This window comes from Hyla sarda, chromosome 5 (genome assembly GCF_029499605.1).
Source record: "Hyla sarda isolate aHylSar1 chromosome 5, aHylSar1.hap1, whole genome shotgun sequence".
NCBI lineage: Eukaryota > Metazoa > Chordata > Amphibia > Anura > Hylidae > Hyla > Hyla sarda.
The window spans coordinates 307136037-307149550 of NC_079193.1; positions in this window are offsets into that span (position 1 = coordinate 307136037).

Genomic DNA, 13514 nt, shown 5'->3' on the forward strand with positions numbered 1-13514 from the left:
GGGAAACACTGACTTTTAGTATTTTTCTTTACCTGCTCTGGCCGCCCCCCGCAACGGGAGCCGACCAGAGCAGATAATCGCATGTTTTCCCGCGGGCCGCATCGCTATATCGCATTGCTTTTGCGATATATCGTGCAGCCCGTCCGGGAACTCTGCAATTCTACCCCGAGCGTGACTCAGGGTTACCGATCCTGGCAGGGAAAATTAACCCCGAGTCACGCTCGGGATTACCGCTCAGGAGGTTAATTCAGCTCAATCAAGCCTTCAGTCTAACCTCCAGCACTACTCTGCACACCTGTTTCCTAATAAAGTGTCAGTACTGAAACATCCTTCTGTCCTACAGAAACAGGTATGATCTTCTCTTTTCTCTCTCTGTATTAACCACACACACTCTCCAGCAGCGCATACCACTAATATATATATATTTAGTATCTCCTCTTATTACACAATATACGGGGACGTGTGCTGATTTGGTTTTGCTGCAGCTAGAGATATATACTCCATTCAATCCATTCTAGCGCTGGTGATATCCAGATATAAAATAGTAAAAATCAACAAATATAAGTCACATTGAAAATAGATTAGATACATTATACACTAGATAAGCGCTAGATGACTCCGTATAATAGTTGCTCGATGTGCTTGGAGTTACAGTCCTGTATTAAATAAGTTCTTATATGAGAACAATAAGGTGAGCCGGCATTGCACGGCTGTGAATGAAAAAAGTATATGATGTCGGCTGATAGCTGTGATCCCCGATCCTTGCTCTCACACAATAGGGAGAAGGAACAGTGAGATTCATAAAGATTACCTTTCTCCCGTGCGATCTGCAGTAATCAATGTTTTGAAGAATTGCAGCTCCAGCTGGTGACGGGATCTGTAGATAGATCACAACCGTCTATACACAGCGAGCTGTTGCCGGTAAGCTGATGGTAGTTGTTGTCCGGTACGTTGGCGCGTCCTCGTGGATTCACATCGCTTTGATGATGTAGGACCTGTTCCTCCAATATTCTGATAAAATTGTGTATAGTGCCAAATACCGCAGTCTGAGGCTAGGTATGCTGTATCCGCTGAATAGACGCATTTCGGACCTCTCAGTCCATTCTCCATAGTCTTAATGGTTTAAATCTCCAACCTAGTGACCTTTTATAGGCATCCTGTAATTTCTGAAGCCAGACCTGGAATCACTGGATGGGTACTCCCAGAAAAGAAAAAAGAAAACCTGGAAAAAGTTTAGATGAAGTCTGAAATAGAACTAGAGTAAGAATAGAGGAAAATAAGGAGAAAATGTAAGCACTAAGAAGTGAATAGAGATAATCATAATGTGGTAGGAATACAAATAATAGGATACTAATGCATACAATATCAGTGGTGATATGGATATGTGTATACTGTATATTGTGGTATGTCTTATCAGAAGTTAAAAAATGAATTAGATTTTTCTAAAAGAAAAAAATACTTAAAAGATTATTTAAAAAACATTTTATTTAAAAAAATTCCTTTCTAAAAAAAAACTTTTCTAAAAAATGTTTCTTAAGAAATTTATTTCAAAACATTTTCCTAAAAAAGGGGGGGGGGGAGAAGGCATCTGGGAACCTTATTAAATTATAAATCTTATCTGGGAACCTTATTAAATTATTATTTAATCATTTTTTTTAGAAAGGAATTTTTTTAAATAAAATGTTTTTTTAAATAATCTTTTAAGTATTTTTGTATTTTTTTTTTTTTTAGAAAAATCTAATTCATTTTTTAACTTCTGAGAAGACATACCACAATACACATATCCATATCACCACTGATATTGTATGCATTAGTATCCTATTATTTGTATTCCTACCACATTATGATTATCTCTATCCACTTCTTAGTGCTTACATTTTCTCCTTATTTTCTTCTATTCTTACTCTAGTTCTATTTCAGACTGTATCTAAACTTTTTCCAGGTTGTCGTTTTTCTTTTCTGGGAGTACCCATCCAGTGATTCCAGGTCTGGCTTCAGAAATTACAGGATGCCTATAAAAGGTCACTAGGTTGGAGATTTAAACCATTAAGACTACTGAGAATAGACTGAGAGGTCCGAAATGCGTCTATTCAGCGGATACAGCATACCTAGCCTCAGATTGCGGTATCTGGCACTATACACAATTTTATCAGAATATTGGAGGAACAGGTCCTACATCATCAAAGAGCTGTGAATCCACGAGGACGCGCCAACGTACCGGACAACAACTACCATCAGCTTACCTGCAACAGTTCGCTGTGTATAGACGGTTGTGATCTATCTACAGATCCCGTCACCAGCTGGAGCTGCAACTCTTTAAAAAACATGCACTTCTTTGTGCTTTAGTATTGACAAGCTTATATATCATTTGGATGCACCTTATTACTATTATTGCTGCTATACTATTGTTATCCAGCATTGGATGGTTTATATACCTCCTTTGATGCACTTTATTAATGCTGCTATCATGCTATCAATCCCTTTTTAAAGGGAGTAGCAAGTATTTCTGGTATACCTTGTTGTACATTGCATGCTGCTTATTTATTTATTTATTCATGTGCATAGCCCCATTTCTGTCGGATTCCAGCATAGCACTTTCCATTTTATGTGATTTTATCTTTTGTCTTGCCTGTTATTGTATTTATGTCAATAATTTAAAGTGAGTAGATAATGAATAGTTTTCGAATCCTATTTTGATATTGTATATGTGTTCACTTATTCTTTTTTTCAAACTTCTCTTTGTTCGTCCGACATACTGCTTGTTGCGAGGGCATGTAATCAGATAGATGACTGAAGTACTCTCACAAGAAAGGAATTTTGTGATTTTTTGTGAATGAGAGCTGACTGTGAATGTGGCCTGCTCAGTTTTTTTAATGAAAATTAGTAATTTTGCAGTTTTGATATTTTACACATCTGAAAAAAACCTTCAGTGCCAACCATGTCTCTGAAGGGGTTTTGGTTCAGTTTACTGTTGGTTGTGGGTTCAATTTGAATCCCTAAATTTGGAGCTTTGGTATAAATCAATTTCGGTTTGTCTGGTAGAATTGGTGCTAATGCTTTGTCCTGTTTCAAAAGGGGCCAATGGTTCTTGATAATCTTCTTTATCTTTTTATAATGATTATTAAATGGAAGGATAATCCTCAAGTCCTGTTTTTTCTTCCTTTTGGTTGTTCGAAATAATCTTTGGGATTTGGTTTCCTTATTTTATCCAATGCTTCATCTAGAATTTTTTCAGTCTTCAGTTAATTAAAAAAGGCTTCTTCTTCAAATCTCTCTTCTTTAGTGCAATTTTGCTTTAATCTTCTAAATTACCCCTGTGGTACATTGATTAGCCAGCGTGGAAGGTGGCAACTATTAAAAAGTATGTATGACTTAATTTCAGTCGGTTTTTTGTATGTTTGACATTCAATTTTGTTGTCTTTTATAGTGATTAAAAGATCTAAAAATTCTACCTTTGAAGTACCTTTGTGGTGTAAAAATCAGATTAAAATTGTTATTATTTAAGGCAGGGGTCCTCAAACTTTTTAAACGGGGGGCCAGTTCAAGGTCCCTCAGATAGTTGAAGGGCCGGACTATAGATATCAAAACATGAACAAATTCCTATGCACACTTATATATCTTATTAGTGGACTACCACTTTAAGTACGCAGCACAGTCCCCCCCCCCCCCCCCCCCCCCCCACATTAGGTTGGCAGTATAGATCCCCCCACATTAGGTTAGAGTTCCCACAACTTAGAGTTGGCAGTACAGTTCCCCCATATTAGGGTTGGCAGTACAGTTCCCCCACATTAGGTGCAGTACAATTCCCCCACATTAGGTGCAGTACAATTCCCCACATTAGGTGCAGTACAATTCCCCCACATTAGGTGCAGTACAATTCCCTCACATTAGGTGCAGTACAATTCCCCCACATTAGGTGCAGTACAATTCCCCCACATTAGGTGCAGTACAGTTCCCCCACATTAGGTGCAGTATAGTCCCCCCACATTAGGTGCAGTACAATATCCCCACATTAGGTGCAGTATAATGTTCCCCCACATTAGGTACAGTATAATGTTCCCCCACATTAGGTACAGTATAATGTTCCCCCACATTAGGTGCAGTATAATGTTCCCCCAAATTAGGTGCAGTATAGCTCCCCCAAATTAGGTGCAGCATAGCTACCCACATTAGGTGCAGCATGTCCCCCCACATTAGGTGCAGTATAGATCCCCCAAATTAGGTGCAGTATAGCTTCCCACATTAGGTGCAGTATAATGTACCCCCACATTAGGTGCAGTATAATGTCCCCCCCCCATTAGGTGCAGTATAATGTTCCCCCACATTAGGGTCAGTATAGCTCCCATTAGGTGCTGCATGTACCCCCACATTAGGTGCAGTATAGATCCACCAAATTAGGTGCAGTATAGCTCCCCACATTAGGTGCAGCATGTTCCCCCACATTAGGTGCAGTATAGTTCCCCCACATTAGGTGCAGTATAGTTCCCCCACATTAGGTGCAGTATAGTTCCCCCACATTAGGTGCAGTACAGTTCCCCCACATTAGGTGCAGTATAGTTCCCCCATATTAGGTGCAGCATGTACCCCCACATTAGGTGCAGTATAGATCCCCCAAATTAGGTGCTGCATGTTCCCCCACATTAGGTGCAGCATGTTCCCCCACATTAGGTGCAGCATGCTCCCCCACATTAGGTGCAGTATAGATCCCCCAAATTAGGTGCAGTATAGCTCCCCACATTAGGTGCAGTATGTTCCCCCACATTAGGTGCAGTATGTTCCCCCACAGACATATAGCCTCCAGCGATACAGTGTATGGCTGGAGGCTGTATGCCTGTGTTTTGCCCCCACTTGAGTGCTCCGACCACCGCTCCTCCCATCCAGACATAGCAGTAAGTCCCGGGACCGAAAGAGCGGTGGTTGGAGCGCCGAAGCTGACGTGCCGCTGGTAACACTTACCTAGCTGGCCAGCGCACATCCTCATCACTGCCCCACTCCTCCGTGCTCTGTTGCTATGGGCACACGCATGGCATCAGTGACGTCCCTGCGTGCCCCACCTTCCCGGCGGCCCCTGTGATTTTAAAGTAAACGCGGGTCTCCGAGAGCGCATCCCTGTGTCCCGAAAACATCTTTCGGGACACAGGGATGTCCCAGGCAGCGGCAGGCCGGATAAATGTCCTCAGCGGGCCGCATGTGGCCCGCGGGTCTTAGTTTGAGGACCCCTGATTTAAGGATTCTAAAAATGTGTCTAATTGTGACCGCAATCCTCTCCACACCATTAAAATATCATTGATATATCTTCTCCAGAGGACCAGATTTGCGCCTAGGTGTGGGACTATGTAAAGCTGCTCCCAGTGACCTATAAAAAGATTTTCATAGCTGGGTGCAAATCTGGTCCCCATAGCGGTTCCGATCTTCTGTAGATAAAATTTCTAGTTAGAATAAAAATAATTGTGAAAAAAGATAAAATGTATGCTATCTGCTAAGAAACCAACCTGTAAGGGGAGGAGATCTCCAGTTTTAGTTAAAAAATTGTACGCTCCTTGGATGCCTAGATCATGGTTGATGCACTTATATAGTAAACTAACATCCAAGGTCCCTATGATCCAATCATCCTGCCATTCCAAGTCCTCCATTAGTTTAATAGTTTCCGTAATGTCTTTTAGATGGAATATTTTTTACATATGGTTGCAGGCATCTATCCACATATTGTGAAAGGTTCAAAGTTAATGATTGGATTCCGGAGATGATGGGCCTTTCCATCCCCTTTCAATTAACTCAAAACTTCAGAAAGAAAAATTATCCAGAAAAAATTCTAAATGAAGCATTGAATAAAATTAGAAAACAAAATGGCAAAGATTATTTCAACCAACCAAAGAAGAAAATACAGAAGAACAGAACTTGAAGTTTATCCTTCCATATAATAATCAGTATAAACAGATAGCGAAGATTATCAAGAACCATTGGCCCCTTTTGAAAAAGGACAAAGTATTAGCACCAATTCTACCAGACAAACCGAAATTGATTTTCACCAAAGCTCTGAACTTAGGGATTCAAATTGCACCCACAACAAAACAACCCATAATAAACCGAACCAAAACCCCGTCAGAGACATGGTTGGCACTGAAGGGTTTATTCAGATGTGGAAAATGTCAAAACTGCAAAATTACACATTTTCCTAAAAAAAAAAAATGAACAGGCCACATCCACAGTCAACTCTCATTCACATAAAATCACAGAATTTGTTTCTTGCGAGTGTACCTCCGTCATCTATCTGATTACATGTCCTTCCAACAAGCAGTATGTCAGCCGAACAAAGAGAAGTTTAAAGAAAAGAATAAGTGAACACATATACAATATCAAAATAGGATTCGAAAACTATTCATTATCTACACACTTTAAATTATACCACAATCAAAACCCCTCTGGATTAATTTTCACAGCACTGAAACAAGTAAAGAAGGATTGGAGCGGTGGCAATCATTGGATTGAAAGTAATACTATATATGACTTTCAAACATTGGCCGCATATGGACTAAGATTTAGAGTTCTTTGTTTTTTTTTTAACATAAGGTTCCCAGATGCCTTCTCCCCCTTCCCCCCTTTATTTAGGAATTAAAAAAAAAAAAACATTTTAAGATTTTTTTTAGAAGTTTAATAGAAAGGAATTTTTATTGCATTTTTTAAAATAATCTTTTAAAGCGTACCCGTCAGATCACTCAAAAAAACTAAACTGTTATATGTTGTTCAGTATCTCATCCTGATCATGTACATGTACTATGTATGTGTCTGTGACCTACATTTCTCTCAGAATTAGCTTTATTTCTGAAATAACTTAATTTTATCCCCCAGAAGCAGGGGGGCGGGTACTGACTGTGATAGCCACTCCCCCTCCTTCTCCTCAGTCCAGTGCTTACCCAACGAGGGTGTCTCCAGCTGTTGCAAAACTAAAACTCCCAGCATGCCTGCACAGCTAAATGATGTGTGGGCATGCTGGGAGCTGTAGTTTTGAAACAGCTGGAGGTAGCCCCCCTTTATCTCACACACACACACACACACACACACACACACACACACACACACACACACAGGCTTCATATATTCTTATACCTACACATTAGATAGACACACTGATATACACACATACACATATATCCACTAGTGTTGCTCGCGAATATTCGCAATTCAAATTTTATTCGCGAATATCGCATATTCGCGAATTCGCAAATATTCGCGAATATAGCGCTATATATTCGTAATTACGAATATTCGTTTTTTTTTTTTTTTTTCACAGTACACATCACAGTGATCATCCCTCTCTGCTTCCAGCTTATGTGGTGTAAGAAGGCAATAATACTACTGTGTGAGACTGGTGTGCGAATTTTCGCATATGTTAATTTTTGTATATACAAATTTTCGAATATGTTAATTTTCGCATGCGCGAATATTCGCATATGCGAAAATAAAACGAGACTATTACGAATATACGAATATTCGCAAATATGACGAATATTCGTCCATATATTCGCGAATTCGAATATGGCCTATGCCGCTCAACACTAATATCCACACACACACACACACACATGCTTGGACACTTACTTTTTCATCTGCAATGCATGTTTCTGCCTCTCTCATTGATGTCTGCTGTGTGAGAGCCGGCAGCAGTCTTCCTGCCCCTCCCCCTCCCCTTCTCTTCACATGAGTCTCTGCAGTGTGTACAGCCCCTCCCCCCCTCCAAAATGTCCCAGAGTCCAGGATGAAGCAGTGTTCACAGAAGCACTGAATGCATTCCAGGAGGCAGAGGGGGCAGTTCTTTGACTGGCTTTTTCACTATGAAATACTGAAAATTTTCTAATGAAAGCAATTGCAAAACCTATTGGTTATACATGCTTTACAACATATCAAATGTTTTTATATCTGACAGTGTCTATTTAAGTAATTTTTTTAGTAAAATCTAATACATTTTTTAACTTCTGAGAAGACCTACCACAATATACACATATCCATATCACCACTGATATTGAATGCATTAATATCCTATTATTTGTATTCCTACCACATTATGATTATCTCTATCCACTTCTTAATTTTCTCCTTATTCTACTATATTCTTACTCTAGTTCTATTTCAGACTGTATCTAAACTTTTTCCAGGTTGTCGTTTTTCTTTTCTGGGAGTACCCATCCAGTGATTCCAGGTCTGGCTTTAGAAATTACAGGATGCCTATAAAAGGACACTAGGTTAGAGATTTAAACCATTAAGACTACTGAGAATAGACTGAGAGGTCCGAAATGCGTCTATTCAGCGGATACAGCATACCTAGCCTCAGACTGCGGTATTTGGCACTATACACAATTTTATCAGAATATTGGAGGAACAGGTCCTACATCATCAAAGCGCTGTGAATCCACGAGGACGCGCCAACGTACCGGACAGCAACTACCATCAGCTTACCTGCAACAGCTCGCTGTGTATAGACGGCTGCGATCTATCTACAGATCCCGTCACCAGCTGGAGCTGCAACTCTTCAGAACATCGATTACTGCAGATCGCACGGGAGAAAGGTAATCTTTATGAATCTCACTGTTCCTTCTCCCTATTGTGTGAGAGCAAGGATCGCGGATCACAGCTATCAGCCGACATCATATACTTTTTTCATTCACAGCCGTGCAATGCCGGCTCACCTTATCGTTCTCATATAGGGACTTATTTAATACAGGACTGTAACTCCAAGCACATCGAGCAACTATTATACGGAGTCATCTAGCGCTTATCTAGTGTATAATGTATCTAATCTATTTTCAATGTGACTTATATTTGTTGATTTTGCCTATTTGTATGTGCACAGTGTGCACGAGTGATGGGGAAGCAGAGCGCTAGGGCCCAGCGCTCTCCCTATAGCCTTTTATAATCTTCTCTTTATTAATAAATATTTTAGAGTGAATTGCTGGTTCTCTCATCTGTTTTCTTTTATCTATTCTCTTACATTTTTTATTCTCTCTAAATGCTTACTTCATTTTCTGGTCACCCTTTCATACAGTATAACCAGAACATCTATTTACACTACACCCTATTCTATTCACATTCATTCATCATTGACTCTGCATTGACCTCTGCAGACTATCAAACAAACACTCTTTAAATATTTTTGCTATTTTTCTCTTACATTGCTTCCTTACACTTTTATAGATGTGACTGGTGACAGGTGCACAGCCCAGGATCCTTTCACCTTGCACCATGTAGCATATAAAACATTTACATTGTATCTATATTACGGTATTCTACTTCTTTATCCCTATCATAAAATGGTTGTTTGGCTTGGCTAAATATTGAAGCTGAAGAGCCCTCTAGTGGATATACAGTGACCCCTCGACTTATGATGGCCTCGACATATGATCATTTCAACATATGATGGCCTCTCAGAGCCCATCGTATGTTGAAGGCAGCCTCGACATATGATGCTGCTGTGTGTCGGGGCCATCGTACAAACAGCTATCTGACAGCGCTGACAACTTCAGCAACTGACAGATAGTTGTTTAATGTGCCCTGTGTGCCCTGTTCTGCCTCCTGTTACTCACATGCTGTCCTGCTAACTCACGCAGGCTTCCACTGTGAGCTCCGTGTAAGCCCTGCCCCCCCCCCCCAGTGCAGCCATAGCCAATAGCCTGCAGCATCTTGCTGCAGGCATCCAATGAGCTGCTGGCTGCCCTCCCCTTCCTTTCCTATAGAGCTGTAGTCAGCAGGATTGTAATGGAGGACATTCTGTCCGCCCTGAAGGTATTTAAAGAACTGTACAGTACTGTATGCGATGTCACACATCACATACAATACATATACACACTATACACCCCATACATCAATGTTTCCCTATCTGTGTGCCTCCAGCTGTTGCAAAACTATAACTCTCAGCATGCCCAGACAGTCAATGGCTGTACATGCATGCTGGGAGTTGTAGTTGTGCCACAGCTGGAGGCACCCTGGTTTGTTAAACACTCCCCATACACTCCACATACAATGGTCATCCCAGAACCAATTAGCAGTTTCCCATAGAGATATGTATTCAACATACAATGGTTCCGAGGCCCCAGAACCAATTACCATTTTTACATAGACATATGTACTCGACATATGATGGTTTCAACATATGATGGTTCTCCTTGAACCAATTAATATCATATGTTGAGGGACCACTGTATTGTATAATGATGGTGTTAGTACTTGTGCTGCATAATCCATTACTGCAGAGTTGCAGCTGACATTGAACTAGTATATTTTCACATATGTCTATCTTCCTCTTTCAAGCTGTATAGAACTTTTTTTGTGTGTTATGTAAAATAGACGCAGTCTTTTAATTCAGCAACGTGTTGTTATGTACTCTGTGTCCACTAGATGTCTCTCTAGGGCAGTGAAAATAAAATGCATGTACTTCTCCAGTTTTTATTACACCATGTGTGGCAAAGCTTCTACATTTGTTTTCCTTACCATGTCTCTAAATAAAGGACTTTAAACTGTGATAAGTATTATGTTGGAGTCTAGCCAGGTGATCTTTTTTTAGTGAATTGCAGGGATGTGACTCCACCCCTCTCTCTGCAAAGCCAGATAATTCATAGGAAATGTAGATAGCATTAAAAAATTATTTCAGTGGGTAAGTAGAAAACAATATGCTTGAAACCCCATGCCTGCCACATAAGCTAAAACAGGTAAGCACTAGGCATGCAAAAGAACTTCTTCACTATTCTCTAAAAATAGCCGGTGCTGTACCAGATCCCTCACCTGCCCCAATCTCTCACCGCTGCTGTTTTGCATTCACCCAGTACCCACAGGAGTCCAGGGACAGGACAATAGGTAGGCAATAGTAGGCATCTGCCTTTCATGCAGTCACCTATTCAGCCAAGAAAACAACACTTGCACCTGGAAATGCAGCACACTGGGTCCAACTCCTCAGACAAAATGAGCACTGCTTCCCACTGCATGTGCGTCCTTAGGACATGCATGCTGTTAAAAGCTGTGATGGAGAAATTGCTCCATTATATAATTTTGTATGCTGCTGTTAGTAGAGGACCTATCTACTTATTAGATACACCCTACTGGGGGACCTATTTACATACTGGGGGGCCAATCTACTTACTGGGAGCCCTATATACATACTAGGGAAACCCACTGGACCTACTGGGGAACTTATCCACCTACCTACTGGGGGGTCCTACCTACCTACTAAGGTGGGGGCATATTACCATTTAGAGCATTACGGGGAATGACAGGATGACAATGGAAAAGCACAGAGTGTAAGATGTCTAGAATCATAATTGGAGAAGTCTTTGTAGTGGTCAAGACTCAGGTCAGAGAATACATAACCATTGAGTCACTGGATGTAACTGTACTGTAATTATTTATGAGGTCTGTAGAGCCTGGGTAGTACTGGTATCTGCCTTTATATGGTCATTGTATGGGGGGATTTTTGGTCTGGGTATAGTATGTTCACTTTAATAATAGAATAGTGGCATCACTGTGTAGTGGTAATTTGTGATATGACATGTGAGATGATTTGACAGTATTATTTGTCCCTTGTATAGTAGTATTATTGGTAATGTTAATCTTGGAATACTGGAATTTGTTAAATAGGAGTATGGAGGTAATATTCAGTCATTATGCAGTAGTAATATGTGTTCACAATGTGGCAGTGTTATTTGTCCTTTATATATTAGTATTATTGGTAATGATAATTTTGGAATACTGGAGTTTGTTTCATAACATTTTGGTAATACTTTTCTATAGTGGTTTATTGGTAATGATGGTCTGGTATACTGGGATGGATTCAGTAACAGTGTGATGGTATTATTCAGATATTGTGAAGTGGTAATATTTATGATGTGGTGATGGTATTTGTTATCCCTTGTACACTGGTATTATTGGTCTTGGTATACTGGGACACGGTAGTTGACACTGTGACAGTAATATGTATGGTGATATTCTTTGCTTTTTATATACTGGTATTATTTGGTAACTAAGAGTTTTATTTAAATGTTTACAGGATTATCACACATAGAACTTGCTTTATAGCTATGTTGTGAATATATACTGGGTATATATATATATATATATATATATATATATATATATATATATATGGGGGGAAAATATTTCTTTATAGACCCTAGCGGTGACAGATCATACATCAGTTTGGGGCTCATTGTTCTGGCCTGGGGGTGTTAAGAAAATCACAGGAAATGGAAGGTTGGGGGGGGGGGTATGTGCCTTATTTGCCTAGGGCACCAAAATACAGTGAAAGAAAAAATTATTTTGTATGCTTGCCCACTTTTTAATGATATGTTTAATGAACAGTGAGAGACAGTATAAGACTGGGTTCACATATGTCCGGCATCCGGCATAGGTGAACTCGGCCTAAATCTCGACGCAACTGATGCCACAACTGATGACAACTTGTCATCATTTGTATGGCATCCAGCTTCCATTGTTTCTGGGCAACAGACAGGGAAATGCAGCAAGTTCCGGAGGTGCCCTCCGGCACACGCAACCATTCGGTGTCAAAATTGAGATGCTGGATGATTGTGAACTGTCCTATTCAAATGAATAGGATCAGTTCTAGCATCAGGAAAACTGTGCCAGATGCCGCACATATGTGAACCCAGCCTAACAAGAAAAGAAAAAAAAATTAAAGCATTTCTAATAAGCTATGAATTTACATTTAAATGAGTGAACTAAGTATTTCTTCCCATATCAATTTGCAAGATTTCTGCCTCCTAGGTTTCTTCTATATAGGTAATCAGCTGAGATTAGAAGCACTCTCTTAAAGGGAGTGCTACTAATCTAAGATCAGATTCCAAACTCTCCACCCTAGCCAAGACCATAGAGCTCTCCAAGGATCCAAGCATTCCCCTTGCTCAATAAAGCACATGTACAGGCCTGTCTGAAGTTTGCCAATGAACCACTGAATAATTTAGACATTCAATGGCAAACTTCAGACAGGCCTTTACATCTGCCGGCACCTAATCTAATGATGATGCTGTATGGCATTGTTGTGTGGCAATTTAGGATTCAAGTCCAGTATGCTATTCTTCTTGTGGTATATTATCATGATGTTACACTGTATTTTTCTTTTCCAACCCAAAAAAAACTATTTGTCAAAATAAATTTTACATTGTGGTTATGGTGTTATTTGATGTGGCCCTAGGTAAACTCTATGACCTTCAGAAACATTTTATATGTTTAAAGGCAAATTGTGCCACTATATTATAATGCAGGAATATAAATTCCATGAATGTGATTACATCTTTACAATGACAAAGGACACCAGCGTGAAATCAGTTCATTTCTGGAAATGACTTTATTAATTACAATAAGCCCTTGCTCCTTGATGCACAGCAATACAGATTTACAGACATCTGGTCATAATTATCTTACACAAGCAGCAGCACCAGCACTTTAATTAAATCATCAGGAAACATTATCATTCAATTATTTGATAAAACCAACCAAACATCCAATAGTCTCCA